Source organism: Sarcophilus harrisii, chromosome 6 (assembly GCF_902635505.1).
Source record: "Sarcophilus harrisii chromosome 6, mSarHar1.11, whole genome shotgun sequence".
Lineage (NCBI taxonomy): Eukaryota > Metazoa > Chordata > Mammalia > Dasyuromorphia > Dasyuridae > Sarcophilus > Sarcophilus harrisii.
Window position 1 is genome coordinate 218027063 of NC_045431.1, and position 20009 is coordinate 218047071.

Sequence of the window (20009 nt, forward strand, 5' to 3'; positions counted from 1 at the left end):
TGAGAACCGGTCAACAAAGCCGACAGACGGGGAACAATGACTCCCATTCTCCTCCTCTCCCCAAACCCAAAGAGCCAAACCGAGCCTCCCTCACCGGCAACACAGCTTCCATCTGAACGGACCAACAACCCACCGCTCACAAAGAGAACAGAAAGGACCTTCTCTCTTCATTAGCGGTGCCGCGACCCAACGCCGGTGCCCCCCCACCCCCAGTGCTCCCCCTTATGCTCCCCCCACCCCCACCTCTGGCTTGGGCTTTTTTTTTTTTTTTAAAGAAGCCTTTCGAGAAAATAGAAAAGTAATTTCTCGTTATAAATATCTGGCGGTAATTGTGTTACTGGTGTGAGTTGTTAGGGGCTGTAAAAAGATACAACAGCTCGGTGGGGAGCTTAATTGGAAAGAGACAATTGTAATAAAGAACTCATTCAAGAGGATTGCTTAAAAAGAGGGAGAGGGAGTAAGAGAGAAGGGAAGGGAAGAGAAGAGAAGGGAAAGGAAAGAGAAGAGAAGAGAAGAGAAGAGAAGAGAAGAGAAGAGAAGAGAAGAGAAGAGAAGAGAAGAGAAGAGAAGAGAAAAAAAGAAGAGAACATAATGTAATACTTGCTGCCTTCAGCTTAATATCTTCCCTCCTCCCCCTTTTTTAAGCCTAAAAATACTCGTTCTGTATCTTTTGTGTCCGTGATGAATATTAATTTTTGTCTATCTGCGAATGATAGGGAATTCAAAAAGCCACGTTAATTTATTCAGGGTCATCCAGGGAATCATTCATTAACTAGCTTTCAGCCTGTTAAAATCCAGAAAACAACAAGAGTAATATACCCCTCCACCGAGCACTTTCTCGCAGCCTGCGAGACTTGGACTGGTAAATCCTGGCTGCTCCGGAGGGGTACCTGCTCACCGACCGAGGCAGGCTTGAAGGGGGCCGAGCCTCGCCGCGAGCCCCGTATCTCCCAGGGCTTCCCCGCGAGAGCAGCAGCTCCGTCCCTGCCTTTAACACACCGAACACGTCTGCACGAGCACACACGGGACAGAGACCCTAGCCCGGTCTGCCCCCAAAGAACGGCTTTGAGTTTTTGACATAGGACTCAGAAACACAAGGCTTCGAGGGGAGGAGGGGAGGTAAAGAGACAGTGGCACACAGAGAAAATAAATTCTCCCGGCTGGGCTTAAACTTCTGCTAACTCTCTCGAAGGTTACCCCGCGTACATCGCAAACCGAAATCGCCTCCCCCTCCCCCATCTGCACCCAGTTGTCGCAGATTTAAAACAAAAATATACCGATGACTCTGAGGAGACGTTGCTAAGTAATTTTTCGAAGAAAAAAAAAAAAACTAAACATCTGGAAGACAGGAGAGCTTCAGATTTAAGCTCCCCCATTCTCCCCCATTCCTCCATCTTTTTTTTTTTTCCTTTTTCTTTACTCACCCCCTCCTCTTTCTGAAAGAAAAAAAAAACTAATTACCTAAGTAATCGTCAACATGAGGTCAAAAAACAACAACGAAACTCGCGCCATCCTGACAGCCAGAAAAACTAAGATTCCCATCAGGGACCTGGACCAGGGAAATGCCTGGACAACACCGGGAGGTCTCCGAACTCCCTCGCTTCTGTCTCCCCTTTACCCTGCTTTGTATGGAGGGGCCAAGAAAAATGCCGGGAAAGGGAAGGGGCTGCTAAAGCCACCTTCAAGAATCTCAAGCCTTTAAAGCGCTCAGCAGCAAACCTGCTCCCCTCAGTTGCAGGCCTACACTTCCAGTCGGTGTCCCCTACCCCCCACCCTATTTCCAAATCCCGATAGAAACTTATCACCTTAGGGCAGTTCAGCACACACACACGCACACGCACACACCTCCCAAACCCAAACGTAATTAGCCATTAAGTTTTACTCTCTGGGGTCAAATAAGAGAAAAACGAATCAATTTGCCTTCAGATATTTACAAAGGTCACCGGCTATAAAACCGAAACGAAACCAAACCAAAACAACTCTAATGTCCAAGACAATTGTTAGTTTACTTTCGGGAGAAAAAATGGTCAGGCTCAGAACTTTGCATCTATATTTTATTCCCGCCCCTACCCCCAGCCCAACTCGCCGAACACAAACATAAAACACACAGAAGAAAGCGAAAACACTTCCAAGTTCGAGTTAAACGTTCCACATGGATTTGAGGAAAGAAGTGGGGTTCACTTTGTTTTGTAAACTTTTTAGAAATCTTTCCAAACTTTGGGGGAGTTATTTTTTTTTCCCCATCCTCCAGACAGAAAGCCTTTACTACTTGAAATTCAAATCCATTTTCTCACAATCACACTGGCTTTAAAAAAAAAAAAAAATCAGTGCCATGATGGCGCTTGGGGACTAAGAAATTCTGCTCAGCGAAAAGAGTCAAGAACTTTGAGAACTTTGCAAAGACACTTTAACTGAGAGCCCCCCCCCCCAGATCCAAAGAGCTCTGGGAACCGCTGGGATTAATTAAGCAGGTGAGGACTTAACTAAATTAGGGGGTTTGGGGGGCTGGGTGGGAGGAGGGAGAAGAGTAGGAGAGAGTTCAGGTTAATTAACTAGGCCCAGAGAAGGGGGGAAAAAACAAGGACATAATAAGGATTTTTTTTTCCTTTTAAAAATATCAATTCGCCTCTTCTCCCAGAAACTTGTTGAATTGAAATTATTGGTTGCAGGTTGGTCAAAACCAGGCTCTCTAAAACTAATTCCACATCCTTCGAAGGGCCCGCAGAGAGGGGGAGAGAGAGACTCCCGGCTTCTCCGGAGATCTACGGAGGAAGGAAGGGATAGGGCTCTTACACTTGAAGGGAAATCTTCCAGCTCGAGGGGAGCTGAGAGTTGCAAAGTTGTCGGCGCGTTGGACAAGTTCTCTGCGATCTTAGGGCCCTTGATTGAAACTGACATGTCCTTCAGGTCGGTTCAGAGTTCCCTGAAGATAAACTACTGAGAATTGGTTCGCCAAGGATGACTTTCTCTCCCGCCCCCCCCCCCCCTCTTTTCTCTCTGTCTCTTGCATTCCTGCCTGTTTCCCTTTCTTTCTCCTTCCCCCTACTCCCCTCCCTAGGAGCTAGCGAGTGCCTTCCATTTTTTTACGCGGGGATTCTCTCCTCCATCACAGAGGCCGGAGCTTCGTTTCTGGAAAGCACAAAGCGAGGCCGAAGCCGCGGCTCCCAGAGCCGTTCCCAGTCCCCTCGGCCTGTTTCTTCCCCTCGATCGGAGGCACGATTGGAGGCCCGGCGGAGCCGACGGAGCCCGGAGCCGGAGAAAGACGAAGGTCTGGCTTCTCGATCCCGGGGCTGGCTGAGGAAGGCGGGCGGGTAGATCATAGTCACGTTAACCGAGCGTTTCCACCGCGCTGAGGATTGCTGGGCTTCCAGCCCCTTTATGATTATTGTTATAATTTTTATGATGATGACGATCAGGATTCAATCGGCTCACGATCTGCTTCTCTCGGCTCACTGACTCTGTCCCGCCCTGGAGCCTGGAGCCCGAGCCCGGAGCCTAGAGCCCGAAGCTTGAAGCTCGGAGCTTGGGGCCGATTCTGCTGGTACTGCCTCTTTCCTTGCTGCTGCGGCTGCGGGCATCCCTCTTATTCCATGCTAGATGCTGTACCTTAAGCTCCAGAGAACATTCACTGTCCCTGGAAGCAGAAAGTTTGCACTCCTGGATAGAAACTTCTCCGGACAAACTCTGTCGCTTTGCAGTTGGGGGAGGGGAAGAAAAAGGGAGGGGGAAGGAGGAAAGGAGGGGGGGGGAGGTTAGCAGAGACCTGTCTAAATATTAAAATGAAAAGGAAGAAGTGAGAAGAAGAAATGAGCAGACTCACCTTCCTGAGGCATCCTGTCTTGTTGTCAAAAGCTCCTGTCAAGAGTTTTGTTTGTTTGTTTGTTTGTTTGTTTTTTGCTTTTGTTTGGTTTGGGGCTTGTTTGTTTTTTTGGATTATTTTGAAAGACCGCAACGGTTGGAAAAGGATGGTGTTTTAAAGGAGATGCCGGGAAGAGTTTTCTCCAGGAAAGCTGCTGCTTTGGTTTGTGAGGAAAGAAATTCTCGAATCCCTGGGAAGGAGACAGAGATTGACAATACAATGGGCTGTCAGTGACTGGAGAGTGAGAGTGTGTGAGGGAAGTACCGGGAGACAGAGCACACCTAAGCTGATTGGTGATGGTTCAAGTGTATTAATGTGTGTGTGCCGGCTCCCTGTCTCGCCTCCACCGCTCTTCACTGGCCCATTAGCGAAGCCTGACCTCTGTCATCATCCGCCAGCAAAACACTTCCTCCTGCGCCTTAACCAGAGCGGGAAATGAGGCTGAGCTACGGCTCTCTTTTCAAACCCACTAATCACTCCGCAACATGCAAATGCACTGCTCTCTCCCACACAAAATATTGCTTTATGCAAAGCAGCTCCAGGGCCTCCCGGCCGCCGATTGGACGCTCCCTCGCTCTGCCTGGTTCAATTGGTCCATTTGTTTGAATATGAATACACTTGTTTGCGGCTCCTCCGATGAATTTTTACTCTTCGGCGGGGTTTCTCCCCCCCCTCTCTCTCGTTCTAGCATCTCGGCGTTCCAAGAGGGCTCCCGGCAGGTTCTAGACTCCACGGTGGCCCTGCTTTCTGGCGGGGCTCTCTTGGGAAAGTTGAGTGGAGGCTGCTGGGCTGGCGAGGCCGAGTTCCCTCCCCGCTCTGTCTCTCCTCCGCCCCCTTTCTTCTCCCCCCCCCCCCCCCCCCCCCCCCCCCCCCCCTCCCCCCCCCCCCCCCCCCCCCTCCCCTCCGCACTGGGAGCTAGGCGCACAATCTGACTGATGGAGCAAGTTCCTCTCCGGCGTGGCCCGGCCCCTTCCCACCAACTACAACCCAACGTGGCCCTGCCGCCCCGCCCCGCCCCCCCTCCCCGCCCCCGGTCCTCTCTCAGGCCTGGGGAGGCCGAACCTGAAGACTGCAGATAGCGCGGATGCTTCCCAAGCCCACCTTTTCGGACCCAGAGGAAGATGAGGTGGGGGGAGGGGAGGGAGGAGGAGAAAAGAAAGGAGAAAGGGAGGAGAAGAGAGCGCGCCCGGTGGGGGTGGGGGGAACGGAGAGGGAGGGAGAGAGAGTTTATTTGCTCGTAAACAGTTCGGGTTTTCATAATGGAGGTCAGGGGGGAAGCAGAAGTCAACGCCTAGACGTCGGAGGGCCGAGCGCCTTTCCTAGTGGTGCCGTTCCCCAAGCCACTCTCCATCGGGCTGCCCCGGCGTCTTCACCCTCCACCCCCGGCCTTTTCTTCTGGCTGGCTCCTTTCTGCAGCCCCGCCTTGGAGCGGAGGCCGGGCAGGGGCTGGAGAGGGCCGAGTAAACACGCCATTTACTTTGTGTATTGAGAAGCCCTGGAGAGTCCTCACCAAACACTCACCACCAGCCTCTCCCACGTGCCATTTGTTGACTAAGTGCGGCGGGTTTTCAGACACCCGAGAGGAGGGGAAGGGGGGATAAGGGCGGATAAGGGAAGGGGGGGAGTGCTGGCGGCTGGGGGGGGAACGGCCAATGCTGGAGCGAGTGGGAGTGGGAGCGTGTGGGTGAGTGTGCGCGTGTGAGCGCGTGGGGGTGGGGGAGGGATGGGGAGGCTGGGTGGCGGTCCGTCGGTGCTCGAGCGAGTGTACGTGCCGGGAACGCTGGTGTGTCAGTGTGCCGGAGTGCGCCCGAGTGTCAGTGATTATGTTACGGGTGTTGTGCAGCGAGTGTGTTGCGGGGCGTGTGTGCGTGTGTGCGTGCGCCTCCATAGCAGCTCTTTCCCGAGACCCAGCAGAGGCGGCGCCCCTTCAGCTGTCGCCAGAAAACCGGGGGAGAAAGTAAGTAAATGACTTTTCTGTTCTGACCACACACCAGAAGTCCATTTGTTGAATGCCGGACGATTAGGACACACCTCAGTAAACTCCAAAGCCACCCCTCGGCGCCAGCATTTAAGGTGACATGGGAGCGCCCGGCTCGGCCCGCGATGCCCCGCGCCCTCTGCGCCAAAGGGCTGGGGGAGCTGCCCGCGGGACCGTGCTGGGGGGCGGGCTGGGCTGGGGGCGGGGGGTGAGGGCAGGGAAGGGGGTGACCCTTGGATTGAGGGCGGGCGGAGAGGCCCTGAAAGTAGCGCCGAAGAGGGGGAGCCCCGATGCGCCAAGCATAAAATGAAGCCGTTGCCGGGTACACTTGACTTCTCTTGACATGTGAAAAGTGGTAAAAGTCAATGCTCATCAATAAAGTCTCCAGGCCCTGAATGCGACCGTGACAAGCAGCGCCGCCGCCGCCGCCGCCGCATAGCGGGGACAATGAGGAGACAAACGAGGCAGCGGAGAAGCGGGCCTGGAACCCCGGCCCGAGAGCATGGGACGGGGAGGGGCGAGGGAGAGGTGGGCCGCTGCCTCCGGGACTCGAGGCTTCCTTCGGGTCTTGCCCTTTCCAGCCCTCCGCAGTCCTCTTGGCCTGGGCCCGGGCCCGGCCTTGGGCCTGGGCCTGGTCGGCCCGTCCCCTTTCCGTGCCCGCCCGCCGCCTGGCTTTTCATCCCTACTCCCAGCTCTAGCTCTCCGGGCCAGCCCCAAAGGGCTCCACAAAGACTCGTGGGACCACTGCTCCCCGGGGTCTTGGGGACTCACTATAGGGCTGGGAACAGGTGGAGAGCGGCTTCGGGGTCCGGCCTGGCCTGGTCTGGCCTGGCCTGACCTCAGAGGGCTCTGGTTTGTAGTCTCGCGAGGGGGCGGGGGTTGGGGACATAGAAACTAGGGGTTGTCCCCGTGCCTCTCAACCCTTGCGGCCTCCATCCAGTAGCTGAGACTCGGCTGCGTGAGAGAGGCGGAGGCCTTTCCTTGTCAGAGCCTGAACTGGTCACAAACTCCCAGAATGCCCTATATTGCGTCCTCCTCGACCCCCTGTCACTGCCTAGGGCCGCGCTTCCCATCTTAGGACCTCACGGGAGGGATGGAGCACCTGGAGAGGCTGGGATACAAATCTGAGGTGCTGTAAAGACTGCGGGCCTGGGGCCTTTATTCACCTGAGCCCTGAGGACAGGGGCTGGTGGAAATGAGGGTCTCCCCCTCCTCCACCGTCACACGGCTAATACTGTCCCCAAGCCTGCTCTTGCTCCTAAGTCCTCTCGTTTGCAAATAGAGAGAGCCCGCGCGGGATTTTGTAAAACCGCGAATTTCGGAGGAGCCAAAAAATAAGAAGCCGGGAAATGAATCCCAGGTTCAATAGAAATAGGTGGCTTTTCTGCCTTTCTCTTTCCCTCCCTTTTTCTTGCCAGAGTAGTTCCAATTCTACTCCATAAGGCTTGAGAGGTGGGAATGAAGGGCTGGAAGAAAAAAAAAAAATCCCTCACTGCTCAGTCTGATTTACAGGCGAATATCATTTTTACAACCTCTCAATTAGCCATTCGGTGGATTAGCACCTTCTTAAGCAAAAGCTCTGAAGGAAGCGACCGCATAATCTTGTTGCTATTTCCCCCCAGGGCACAGGGCTCTTTGTGTCCACTCCCTCCTTCACTTCTCCCTCTCCACCCCCCACCCCCACCTCTAAAAATGTTTTAACACAAAAAAATCTTAAAGAGGAGGGAATGTCTGAATGCCCTGACGTCACTGGGGTGGGGTAGGGGGTTGGGGGCAAAAGGGGAAGAAGGAAAGACTTGGAAAACAGACACAAATCCCCGAGACCAAAATGGATTTGGTCGTTCCTAGTTCATGAGGACTTGAGAAACACAGAGCACGGAGGGAGAGAGTTTGGGAAGAACAAGGAGGAGGGGGAAGTTGCTCTTTCTCCCCACCTAGACTGTCCTCAGGGAAGGTCCTTGGTATGCCCGATGCCCTCCTCTCAGCAGAATCTCAGAGGCGCCTTCAAGTACCTGCTACGGACCGACACCAGGAAAAAAAAAAAATAGGGAGGGAGAGAAGGGCCGGGGTGGGAGCCAGCGCCGGATTGAAGTCTGCAAAGTTGAGCCAACTCTCAGGGCGCCATTTTAACTTCGGCACGCACTCTGTCCGTACACCTCCGGGCTTCCTCTCGCCCGCTGGAAGAAGGTGGACCGCCTTCCTCTAACTGCTCCCCCCTCAGAAAGATCCGAGCCTTTGCCCACCGCCCAGTGCCCTGGGAAGGCACACCCGAGGCTTGTTTCGTTTTAACTTGTCTTTGCCACTCTCTCTTCTGGTCTTTGCCAGGGGCCGCCCGGGGGCCGCTGTCCAATGGCGGGAGGTTCTGGGGAAATCTCTTCCCGGGGCCGGAGAATTGGACTCACCTCGGAAGCTTCCTTGGGAAGCTCTCATCTGTGTGTGGGGGCGAGGGCCGCTAGTTGACAGAGACTTTCAAGTCTCGGTACCCCCACTCCTTACCCTGCTTCCACCACATTTCCCTGTCCAGCTCTGTCTGAGAACGGGTAAGGATGAGGGAGAGGAGAACAGGTAATGGGGGATGTCTTCTGGGAAGCTATTTAGGATCACTGCACTTTAGGTAGAAAACCCGACTCCAGCTTCCCTTCTATCTGGGAAGTGATTCCCGGTCGCTGTCACCGGTCTGAAATGTGGTCCTTCTAAATGTCAGACCGACAAATTCGAGCTGTGCAGCCACGAGAAGGAAAGGAGCCATCTGTTTTTTTGTGGGGGGAGAGGCAGGCGCCAGGTTAGAGCTGGATTTGAGCACATCTGCTTAACCTGACAGCTCAAAGTACCGCTCCTCTCCAGGCCTGGCCAAGAAAATGGGCTTGGGCCGAGAGGGATCTCTCCAGGATTCGGAGAGAGAACTCCCTGGCGAGGCTACAAGAAGCGAGCTTCTTCCCGGCGAGCGGGATCCGGTGACCCTAAAGTCCACCCCCTCGGTCCACAGGCTAGAAAAATCCCCAACAATCTCTCCCGTCAGGGCCTGGTACCACCACCTTTGCTGCCAGTCGGCTCCTTTCCCTAGCTCGAAAAAGCCTAAAAGCCGAGCCACGCTTGCTTTCCTCGCAGGGAACGCTGGCGCAGCGAAGAGGCGGCGGCGTGAGAAACCCCTGCAGGCTGCGCTGGAGCCTTGGGGGAGCTGGGGACCCAGGCCGCTGGGGAAGCCGCTGGGCTCTGATCCATTCTCTCCTCCTGCTAAATGCTGAGAGAATCCGAAAAACCCGGGTCCGTGCTCTCCACTGAACGTTCGGATGGCAAACGCCTCGCGATTTCTTCTTTCTGAAATACTTAGGAAAAAAGCTTAAAGTCCTCTTGTCCAGGCCGGTGGCTCAGTGGAGAGACAGACGAGGCCCGAGAGGCTGGTCTGCGCGGCTTTTGCCTGCGGGACACTCGGTGCCTGCTTACCTAGGCGGGAGTCACCTCTGGAATCCAGAATGCCCCAGGCCGACACTCTGCAAACTGCCGCAAAAGTTTGCACCCCGCTTCGGCCTCGGCCACCGACGCTCCCGCTCCCGCCTCTGCCTTTCTCCTCGCTCCCTGTCCTAGGGCCCGGCCGGCGTAACTTCGAGGAAAAGCGTTCCAAAGCGAACCAAACCCGGTCCGCGAAACGCCGCCCACCTTTACTCAGCGGCCGTGCAATCTGGGGGCCCCGGAGCCCAGGCCCAGGCCCAAAGTCTCCCCTCAGTATAGATAGACGCAGGGACCGGGGAATCCAGAATCTGTTGGGAGATTTGGGAGACGGGGGAGGGGGGGGTCGCTACAGAAAAAGGAGGGAGGGAGGGAGGGATACTCAGAGAGGAAAGCTAAGCACATCTTGACGGCCTTTTAAAATGACATTGATTGGGACAAGCTGTTCCCAACCCTGGTAAGAGTTAATCTGTCTGTTAATCAAGGAGCTAAGGAGGCTCAATGCGAGTTTTATTAGCGGCTGGAGAAGCGAGGCGGCAGAAAGGGATCAAAAGCCGGGAGCCCTGATATTTGTCAGAGCGGCCTCTCCAAAAATGTATTTTCAATTAGGGAGAAATCCGGCGCTTTTCATCACTCCCTGACACAGCCTTCCAGATGGTGACACAAACACTGAGCGCCTTGGGAAAACAAACGGCCCCCACTAGCCCGATCCCTGGGAACTCCCCAGACTTAGCTCGGGCCCGGGCGATCGGAATGGAGGAAGCGAGAGAACTTGGGGGCGCCAAGCAGATTGTGGAGGCCCTCCACGAGTTCTGGATGCGTAAAGTACCTTCGGGGGAAAGGGGAGGTAGAAGCTACCTCTTCCAAAAAATCATAATAACAACAGCAATAACAAAAACAACTATCCACCGAGGAAGAGCACAACAAGCAAACAAGAAAAAGCAGCCACACTTTCTGGCGCCTTTGTCAATTTAACGAATCGCTTCGAAAAGTCATCAATCCCCTGTCTCTCTAAAAGGTCTCTCTCTCTCTCTCTCTTTTTTTTTCTCAGAAGGACTGAGATCCAGGGAGGTTGTTTGGTCTCTTGGGGAGGGCGCCAAGCTTTTCTGCTGGAGCCTGAAGAAAGTTTGGGCTTCTTTCTGTCACTCTACTCCCTGGCCGTGGGGTGGAGTTGGGGTCCTTCTTTCCCCCCATTCTGTCCTTCACTCAATCCAGCTCTAAAACCCATAAGCATCAAACACCCAGGATTTAGAGAAATTGGAATTTTACACTTCTTTGACAATTCAGAATATTGCAACGTTTGGAAAAGGAATGGGGGGGGGGGGACGGAAAGAGAAAGAAGGCGACGAGGACCCCTGCCTAGCTCGATGCGCAGCCGGAGCTGGGCTCAACAGAGAGACAGGACTATCTGGTCAGGGATAATTATATCGCAGCTTTTTCTCGCCCTGACAGCCGAATAAACACAATCTTCAATAAACATCTCTAATTAGGGAGGAGGCCCGGGGATGGATGGGCTTTGATTTATTGCTGGAGGAGAAGGTCCATTTCCCAGGGAGGTGAACGCAAGCTGCCCGTCCGCCTGCCTGGTTTGAGGGGAAAGTAGAGGAGAGAACCCCAGGACCCAGGTAAGCCGCTTCTGGGCTGCCTCCCTGAACTCCCGTTCTCCCTCACCCTTTTCTCTCTACCCCTTTCTTTCTCTCAGGGCAAGTGGAGAGCAGCTTAGGGTGTTTAGAAGGGGGTGGGGCGGGAAAGAAGTAAATTTATCCTTTCCTTTTGCTTTCAAAGTCCCTGATTTTTCTAGGGTGGCTCTTATCAGAGGTTCTGTGAACAGGAAACTACTTCTCCTGGAAGGTGGCAAAGGTCTCAGGAGAGGGGCCACCTGGAGAGGGATCAGAGATGGGGGGGTTGGAGCGAGAGGGGGAGGGGAGCCAGCTAAGGCCCGGCCCCATGGAAATGCCTGTTCAAGCGCCTAAGAGTCATTCCCACGTTTTCAGGGCCCCACTCTCTATATTTGCTAGTCATCTCATTTTGGACACACGGACCCATTTAGAGCCTCTAGTCCAGCAACCCCCACTTCAAATCTGGGCTCTGTACTCCTCTTTCCCCCAGCAACTTGGGGGAAACTTTCAGCAGAGATCCTGGGAGATTCACTCTGAAGATCTCCCTCCCTCCCCTTCCAATTCCTCCCTACTCTCTGGGTTTCCCGTCCAGCATTACGGTCCCAGCTCCAGCCGGGCCCCTGCTCTGCTCGCGGCCCCGAACTCTTCGGACTACGCCCCCAGCGCCTAGTGGGAGGCTTTTACAGGAGCTAAGAGCTCAGCGCCCGCGGTAACACGAGCCCCCCGTTCTAGCTCAGTGAAAATCGCTAATTATTAGGTCTTCCCTTAGCAGAGCTCAAATCACACGGTCTGGGGATTTAACGTGCTACCCAACTATGCGGACCGCATTCTTCCATTTCTCGTTGAACTCTGAGAACCACATGCAATATTTAGACCTTTCTCTAGTTCAAGTATCAACACTTTCTAATCGGGAGAAACTTTTGCTTCTCCCGCTTTCCCCTTCTTTTGCCAGCCCGGTGGGCCGAAGTGCTCAAAACTACTAAGTTCTCCATCTGTTCTACCCTCCACTGCCCAGAAGTGCCTTTTCGGAAATGTGAGTGAGAGTGTGTGTGTGTGTGTGTGTGTGTGTCCCATTTTAGACCTGTAGATAAAGCATGAACACACACACGCACACCCCTCGGGGAACAATCCTGGAAGCTCTAAGCAGAATCCCCTTTCCCCTCCCCCAAACATTTTTCCCCTTCTTAAGGAGCCTCTGACACGTAATAGAATCTTCCCCCGCTCCCCACCCCACCTGCATCCTTCAGTCCTGAGAAGCACCCTCCACTCCCAGACTATCTCCTACGGGTCACAGACTGAGGAAGTTCGTTTCTAGACAGGGGACCCCACGTTTGGGGAAACGGCAGAGGCCTTCCCCAGCCCCTCTCAGGAATGAACTCTCCTCCCTTTTCTTCTCCCCTAGCCCAGTCCACGCCATTCGACTCCATTTTCAGCCAAAATCGTTTTGGGGGTGAAACCAGTAGGAAGCGAGCAAATGTTCCCCCACCCTCCCCAAGGTGTTACCTGTTAGAGGGAGGGAGGCAGGGGAGCTGCGCCGCCGCCGTGCGGGTTCCCACACTTTTCAACCGCTGCTAGGAAAGGTAAGTGGCAGGTCTGACAGCGCGTTTCTACCTAAGAACCTGCCACACAGTTTAAATGTCAATGACAATAAAAAGGGTTGCTCCGCTGTGCTCTTAACTTTCCCTTAATATCAACCCCAGCACCGCCCTTATTGGCTGGATGGCCCTCGTGACGTCACGCCGGCCAGTAGTTAGCGCTCCCTCGGCTAATAAGAAATTTTTAGATCTCAGCCCACAGTGGAAACGCCTTCCCCCCTCCAGTCCCGAAACCCTCCTCTTCGGCTTGGGGCTTAGGGCTCCTCTGTCCCACCCACTCTCCACACGAAACCCCTAGGCTCCCCTGCTTTTTCCAGGCTGTCTCCTGTTGGGCAAAGCCCTCTTGTCCAGCTCACTCTAATTTGGAAGGGTTTGGGGACTTTTGTTTCCTCTCCCAATTCTCTTAATTAAGACCGTATAATCCCCCAGGGAAACTTTATTCCCCAGCACGAAAAGAGTGTCTTGTCAGCTTCGGCCCCCTATTGGACACCTGTGCTCTGGGACCTGAGAGTTTTCTCTCACCTGTCCTGGATCTTTAGTGTCTCCCAATCAACCCCAAACTCCGCCTTCCCAGATAAAAAGATACTTTTTCGAGAGACCGAGGGGCAGCAACAATGGGGGTCACTGGTTTTCTGAAGGAGATTAGAGAAGGGATGGAGGTCCCTATTCCTGGCCCAGGGTGGAAAGAAGCTATCTATCTACCTCTGAGCTCTCTGTCCTGCCCCTTTGCCTCTTATTCCGAATTTTACAAGGGGGAAGAGGAACTCTGGCTCAGAGTTCCCACTGCTCTGCCAGCTTGACATGGGGAGAGGGGGGGAATCTCCATCCAAGTGCAAGGACTCCAAGCTTTTCGAGTCCTAGTGCTGAATTTAGGGCACAAATTCTGGTTTATTTCGTTTTTTACATTAGATTGGCTCCATGGTTCTGTGGCCCAGTGGCTGAGACATAAGGGAAATCCCAGGGCCAAGCTCTCCCCCTTTCTAGGAGGCAGCTTAGCACCTCCTTCCTACCAGGATGCTCCGCTGGGCTGCTGTCTGGCTTTCTTGCTATTGGTTTTTTTTTTTTTTTCTTGCACCTCACAGGGAAAGGAAAAAAAAAAATTGGTTCGAACCGGGACTGACTGTCCCAGGGGTCAGGACCCAAACCTACGTCCCCACTTCTTCGCCTTTCTTTAATCTCGTTTCCCGCTTCTCTCTCTCCTCGCTTCAATCTCCACTCCCACGCCAGTACTTGGACATAGCTAAATTTCATTTCCGAGAACCGGGGGGCCTCGGGGGCCTCGGAGAGTAGGAAGAAGCAGCTTCAGAGAATGTGTGAAGTGGGTGAGGAAGGTGGGAGGAGGTATCGCATCAGTTTTCGGCAAATATGAAACCTCCTTCGAACGTCATTTGCCCTTTGAGGGTTTCCTGTGGAAAACGGTCATGAAGCTGGGGGACACTTGGTCTCCACAGAAAACCCAGGCTTTCTTTTTAAATTGAGTTGGGGCTCTGGAGATGGGGGATGTACCAGAGTCACAGCGACCCCTTCCTTCCCCCTGAGAAAGGAGAGGGAGAAGATACCTGAGCAGGTGCAGGGCTCCCGGGGTCAACTTCCCAGGCCTGGAGGAGACTACCCGGATTGGTTACCCCTTGGGGTTTTCCTTTTTCCATTCCAGCTCAGCTCTGTTCCTATTCTCCTTAGTAGTTGAGGACGGGGGAAGGGGGGGGGGTGCTGCTTACTATACTTTTCCTCTACACCTACATTTCCGTCCTCTACCTGCCGGTAATAGGTAGCAGTAGCTAAGGCTAGGCCTCGGAAAGGGGAAAGGCATTTTCAAATCTCCTTTTGGCCTGGCCCCGGATTTTCTTTTTGCAGGCTCTTCTTCCTCCTTGTTTTCTCCTCCCCTGGCCTGGGTTAAGGTACCCAGCGAAGGGTTTTTTCTTACCCCTTTTTCTCTGCCCCAATCTCCTCGTGAACCTTCTCCCCATCAAAGGAGGTCTCAATCTAGCTTCGTTAAAAAAAAAAAAAAAAAAAAAAAAAAAAGTATAAAGGTTCCCGCTATACCGGGATCTCTCGTCCCCCTCCTCGTCCAGCAGGGAAGCTCCCTCCTCCCCTCGCTGTGACTGGGCCTTAGGTTCAAATGAGTGCGGGGACTTCCCAGACCTTGGGGGCCCGCCGGCCCTTCGGTGCCCTTAGCGAAGCTACTCTCTGGCCCCCTTGCTTTTCCGCCCCCTCCCTCTCCGCTTCCTGCCTCCCTGGCAGGCGGGCAGGGCCAGCTGGGGGCCCGGAGCTGGCTTTGCCTGGCCCGGGTCAGGGGCGGTCCCCAAGGTGTTTTCTTCGCTTGTTTGGCGTCGTGGCCATTAAGGGAGCGCGGATCCCTGCAACCCAGCAGGGTGCTCGAGAGCCGCGTTGGAAACGCCACGGCCCCCGCCTGCTTATCTGGCTGTCAATAAAAGGGCCCCCGGCTCCCGCTGGCAGCCTGGGCCGCGCTCCGGGGAGCGCTCGGGCGTGAAGGCGCGGCCCAGCCCGGCCTGCTTAGCGGGGCGGCGGGCCAGCTCCCGGCCAACGTTGAAGCAGGCTTCTCTCTGTTTGCCTTTTTAGCTTAAAGAAGAGACGGTGATGCGCGGGGGAGGGAGCAGAGAGAGGGAGAGGGAGAGGGCTGGAGCCGCAGTCCTAGGAGGGGGACAGAGGGGACACTGGGAGGGGAGGGGACAGCGAGCTGCCTCGGTGGGAGAGAGGGCCAGGGGGCAGAGCGGGGGCCCCGAGGGGACGAGGGGCGGGTTTAAGAGCAGCTGCCCCACCCCTCCTCAGCCCCCCACACGTGCCAACTGGATTCTCTCGGGGGAGACTCGTTAATACCCAGGTGCTCCTGGCCCCGGGCTCTGTCTGCCTCCGGCCCAGAGGGGGAGCCCAGGGGACACCTCGGCTCTGGCTAGCGTCCCTTTCTTTCTCCAGGGAAACGGGACCCTGCTTGGAGCTCCTGGCACCCAAGACCTCTGTAGTTTCCGTCCCCAGCCCCCAGCCCCCAGCCCCCACTCCTTTTTTTTTTTTTTTAAACAAGGGAAGGCGGGGAGCGGCATTGGTGCTGCACCGAGCGGCATCCCCACGACCTTAGCCCTGCCGGCCAGCAGGCATTCTCCGTCCTTGTGTGTCAGGATGGTCCCAGAGGTCCCGAAGCCGGTTCCCCCGCCCCCTCCCAGAAAGAACCAACCCCCGGGTGGCCCGAACTAGGCCTCACTCCGGCACCTTCCCAGACCCTCCCTTCCCAGGCCAGAGGAGGGCCACCGGAAGCACCTGGGTCTCAAACTCAACATGAGGAAGAAGTCCGGGACCCCTCTGGCCCCGGCTGACCGGGTCTGGAGGCAGGTCGAATCCCGAAAATGTCTCTGAGTTGAGAAGCTTGAGGCTGGATTGGCCGTGGGTGATTCGACGTGCACTCTTCATATTTGTTCCCCGAGGCTGCCCCCAGCCCCAGCCTGGCCGGGCCTTGAGTAATTCCCCAACACCCAACGTAATGAGAAGCCTCAGTTCTCTAGCCAAGCAGAACTGAAGCAGCGCTAAGCCGCCCCTCCGCGCACTTTGTTTACCGTGGCGTGGCGTGGCCGACTGGGCCCGGAGCCGCTAAGGGACCACCTCAGAGCGGGCGAAGCTTGAGGAGTGCAGTCAGGGGTCGAGATGAAGGTGGGGGCGAGGACAGAGCTGGGGGTGGGGGTGCTGAGGAACAATTAGAGCGAGCCTGTGTGCTGCTCCCAGGGTGTGCTTTGGCTGGAAGGCGAGAGGCTCATTCGGTGTCTAGGATGTGTGGTTCGCGTCCAAGGTACGTTTTATTTTCACTACTTTATGCCTACCCAGCCGCTTGCTGGGACTGACCCAAGCCTCCTCCCAGGGCAGCCAGATCGGTAACTCGCCCTGTGTCCGTCTTTGGACGCGGGGTGACAATGGAACCTGAGAACGCCTCAAAAGTCCCAAACATCCAAGGGGATGTTTGTTTGTTGCCTTCTCCCTCCATCCCACCCCACGCCCTCCGAATCCCTGGGTTTCTACTTTAGTATTCAACACAGATGAGAATGGGCTTTCTGTCTTTAATAGTCAGGATTTGGGGGGGGGGGGATAGTCTTTCTTTGGAGATGGGTGGTTAAAATGATTTATTGAGGCAAATAGACACCAAAAAGGGGGAGAAGCGCTAGGGAAAAGGGTCTCCCGATTGGGGCAGAATTCTGGGAACAATCCTGAGTAATTTCCAACTGCAGAAACGACGCTCGCAGCCATACATCGAATTCGCTGAAGTGTGATTTTCATTCTCTCTCCTCCCTGCCTTTCCTTCAGCACCCTCTCCCCCTCCTTGTTTCTACACGAACTGGGTTCTAGTTCTAAACGAGAAGAATCTTTTTTGTCAATTCGAGCGTCGAAAACGGGAGATATTTAGCAGAGCTAATATTTGCCATACCTCGCGGCCGCTCCGGTGACTGGCTAATGTTCACTCTCATTATCTATACCTTAACCCTTTCTTCCATCTCAGGCATATTTTCTGCCGTCCCTCCCGACAGGTAACCACTCCCGTCCCCACTTTGAACTCGACAAGTTCTCACTCCCCCCCCCCCCCAAAGAAAATTTACTAAACGCCCAATTGGAAATATTTTGTGCTAGTTTCTTCTCTGCAGGTAAGTTGCCAGTTCAGAAACTCCTGGCTGCGGGTTCAGTTCGCTTAGCCCCGGCCTCCTTTCGCCTCCAGGTTGCCAGGACTCCTTTCGCACTCTGCCTCCCCTTTCCCACTCGTTGCTAACGAGCGGGCGGCCCTGGCACCTCGTCGGATGGTCCTCCGCCCTTCTCCGAGTCCCAGGCGGGCGCAGGCCGAGGCATTAGCTGGATTCCCTGGGGGTGATTGGAGGCAATCCGCCGAAAGTAGACAGGCACGTCCTGGATGTTAGAAATGCACTTTTTCTCAACGTGACAAGGCTGGGCTTCGATTGTATTCGAATGGGCAACCGGCGGAAACGTCTTCCATCGTGAAACCTACCTTTAAAAGCACAATAACAATAGCGATAATAATAAATAAGAGCCTTCATTTGCACAAACACTCGGAAAACTGGCTCCGTCCCCTCGTCTTTAATGAAAATTGAAGGCTGCCTAATTTAAACTGGAGAAAGGAGGTGAGTGGGAGGGAAATAAGGACTTGGAGAAAGGGAGAAGGGGAAAGGGGGGGGGGGTGGTTCCAGAGCTTCCTCTCCTCTCTTCCCCACAGCCTTCCCCCTCCCTCAAAGGTTCATGTGATAGGAGTTGACTTTTTTTTTTTTTAACTTTAAATCTCGAATAAGATGTGAGTTGTAACAAGAGGATTGGCACTTACTCCGTGACCCTTATAATTGGATTAAATATAGACTGAGACGTACAAAACCCCACCAAGATTGACATCTGCCAACTGGACTTCCTTATGATTGATTGTGATGCTTCGTGCTGGCAACGATAATGAAATAAATTGTACGGATAAAGCAGCGCATTTGTCATTTCCGTGCCATGAGTGAGGAAGTCAACGAGTTAGGCAAGCTGCTAGCTGACAGGCGCGCGAGGGAGGCGAGCTAAAGAAGGGCTGGAGACAGTGACAAGACAAATTATAACTTGTCACAACCTTTTGAAATTCCGAAGTTTTCAATTAACATATATATTGCTGTTACATATAAGATAAGGGGGCACCCACGTAAACACTCGCTGCTCGGGGGACTTACCCTGGGCCTCCCGGCTCTCTGTCCGACACCTCCCCCACCTCCGCCCCTTCCGGCAAATTTTCGCGGGGCTTTTTGCTCGGCCCCAGATTCCCCGGGCCCCGCGGATACTGAACGCGCGCCCAGGCGACTCTAGGCTGCCGGGGATTGCCCGTGCCCGTCCTCCACCGCAGCGCTGACCGTCGGCCCGCTCGCCCTCCCCGCCGCCTCTCGATGCTTTCCCTCTGCCTTCGGCTTCCTTCCGATCCTGCTTATTTGCTATCTTGCTTCACTTTTCCTTCGCCCTTTTAGAAGTAAGGAGATTTAGGGTGAAGGAGGGTGCCTCTTTGTCTTCTTTTGGGGGTCATCAGCCCCCTGATTCTTCACCTTTACGCTACTCCCATATTCCACCCCCGCCCTCCAAGAGATCCTTAGCCACCTTGACTCCCCAAAGTTAACAGAGCGCCCAAGTCTTGGGCTTGGTCTTTTGTATTTCCAATGGAACTTGGGTAGCCTCTGCTTCCAGAGAGAGAGAGAGAGAGAGAGAGAGAGAGAGAGAGAGAGAGAGAGAGAGAGAGAGAACGAGAACTTCCCTCAAATCTCGTATAGTTTCCAAGCTGAGAACCGAGGAGTTTCTGGTTCTTTGCGCTCTTCACTCAAAGAGAAATCAAATGATTTACCTAGCCTAGGAAATCGACTATAGCCATGTCCTAGGGGCCTGTAAAAAACCAAGTGAGAAACTGGGATCGTCTAGGAATTAGTTACTAAAAAGACTGGGTTCTTCTCTCTCAACTTCTGCGCCCACCATACCTTCCAAATGCCCATAATCCTTTGGGCCAATCACTAAGAACGTGCCCTCTGGTAATTTTGTGGCCATAAAGAAACCTGACTTCGCCTTCTGTAAGCTCACAGAAAGGCCTAGAGAAGCAGAACTGGAATCCAGAATTCTTTCTGTTGGGGCTGCGAGCTGACCAGAGTTCCTCGAGTTTGTGTAGTTGTGTAGCTACAAATATGTAGACGCGGTAGAGGGGTATGTATCATTGTGGAGCTGCGAGAAGGTGGAAAACTTAGTATCTGGGAAAGCGTGGAGGTGTGCCCGAGGACACGCCCATTATACTAACACCCTCACACATTAGTGCGAGTGGACAAACTACAAACTAGCCGGGAATGGGGGAAATAGGGAAAGAGCCTAAATTGTGACCCCACCCCCAACCTTGTCCCACATCTCCCATTTCGGAGGGATTCTAGTTTCGATTTAAGCTTTTGCCCTACCAAACGGGCCTGAAGTGAGAAAGAAACCGTTGGTAAAAATGAAATCATCCCCTCACCTTCTAGGAGGTGAAAAACAGGAAACCAAACTCTTGAAAAGGGGTGGAAACTGGTTTACTTTCGGAGGTTCAGCCCTGAGATCTTTGGTCCCACGTGGCCCCGACAGCAGAGTACTTTGCTCGTGTAATACTCATACTCTACTCGTCTCTTTTCCCACCTTCCTTCCCCTCTTGTACAGCCAGGCTCTTCTTTCCCACATCAGGGACATTCTTAGCCCGGTTCTCTTCTGAGACACAGGGACAAATGATGTTGAGGTGCAAGTTGGAGGAACCAGATTTCTGGAATCAGCCTGTCAGAAGCTGAAGAGGTCTCAAGGATTATCCAATTTTTATTTCTTTTGCTTTTTGCTCCACAGTTAGAAGAAAGGTTCCAGCCGGCCTGTGAAAAGTAGGTTCACTTTGTGTCTTTTTGGCCATTTGAAATGAAAAGAAAAATTTCCTTTCTAACAAGAGAGGGAATGAGAGAGAGAGACAGAGACTGGGACAGACAGAGACAGCAGAGAAA

At 53.9% G+C, this 20009-nt stretch overlaps 1 protein-coding gene across 2 annotated transcripts in view; it reads right to left on the bottom strand.

The window, feature by feature from the left end:
* PAX6 (paired box 6) overlaps positions 1-4632 on the bottom strand; it is a 28208-nt gene extending 23576 nt beyond the window's left edge. Inside the window, exon 1 of one of the 2 annotated variants that reach the window (XM_023506308.2) lies at positions 3821-4632. The gene's annotated coding sequence lies outside the window, so the exon portion shown is untranslated. The remainder of the gene's footprint in view (positions 1-3820) is intronic. The other variant, XM_023506309.2, reaches the window with a different exon arrangement.
* Between the last annotated feature and the right edge of the window lie 15377 nt (positions 4633-20009).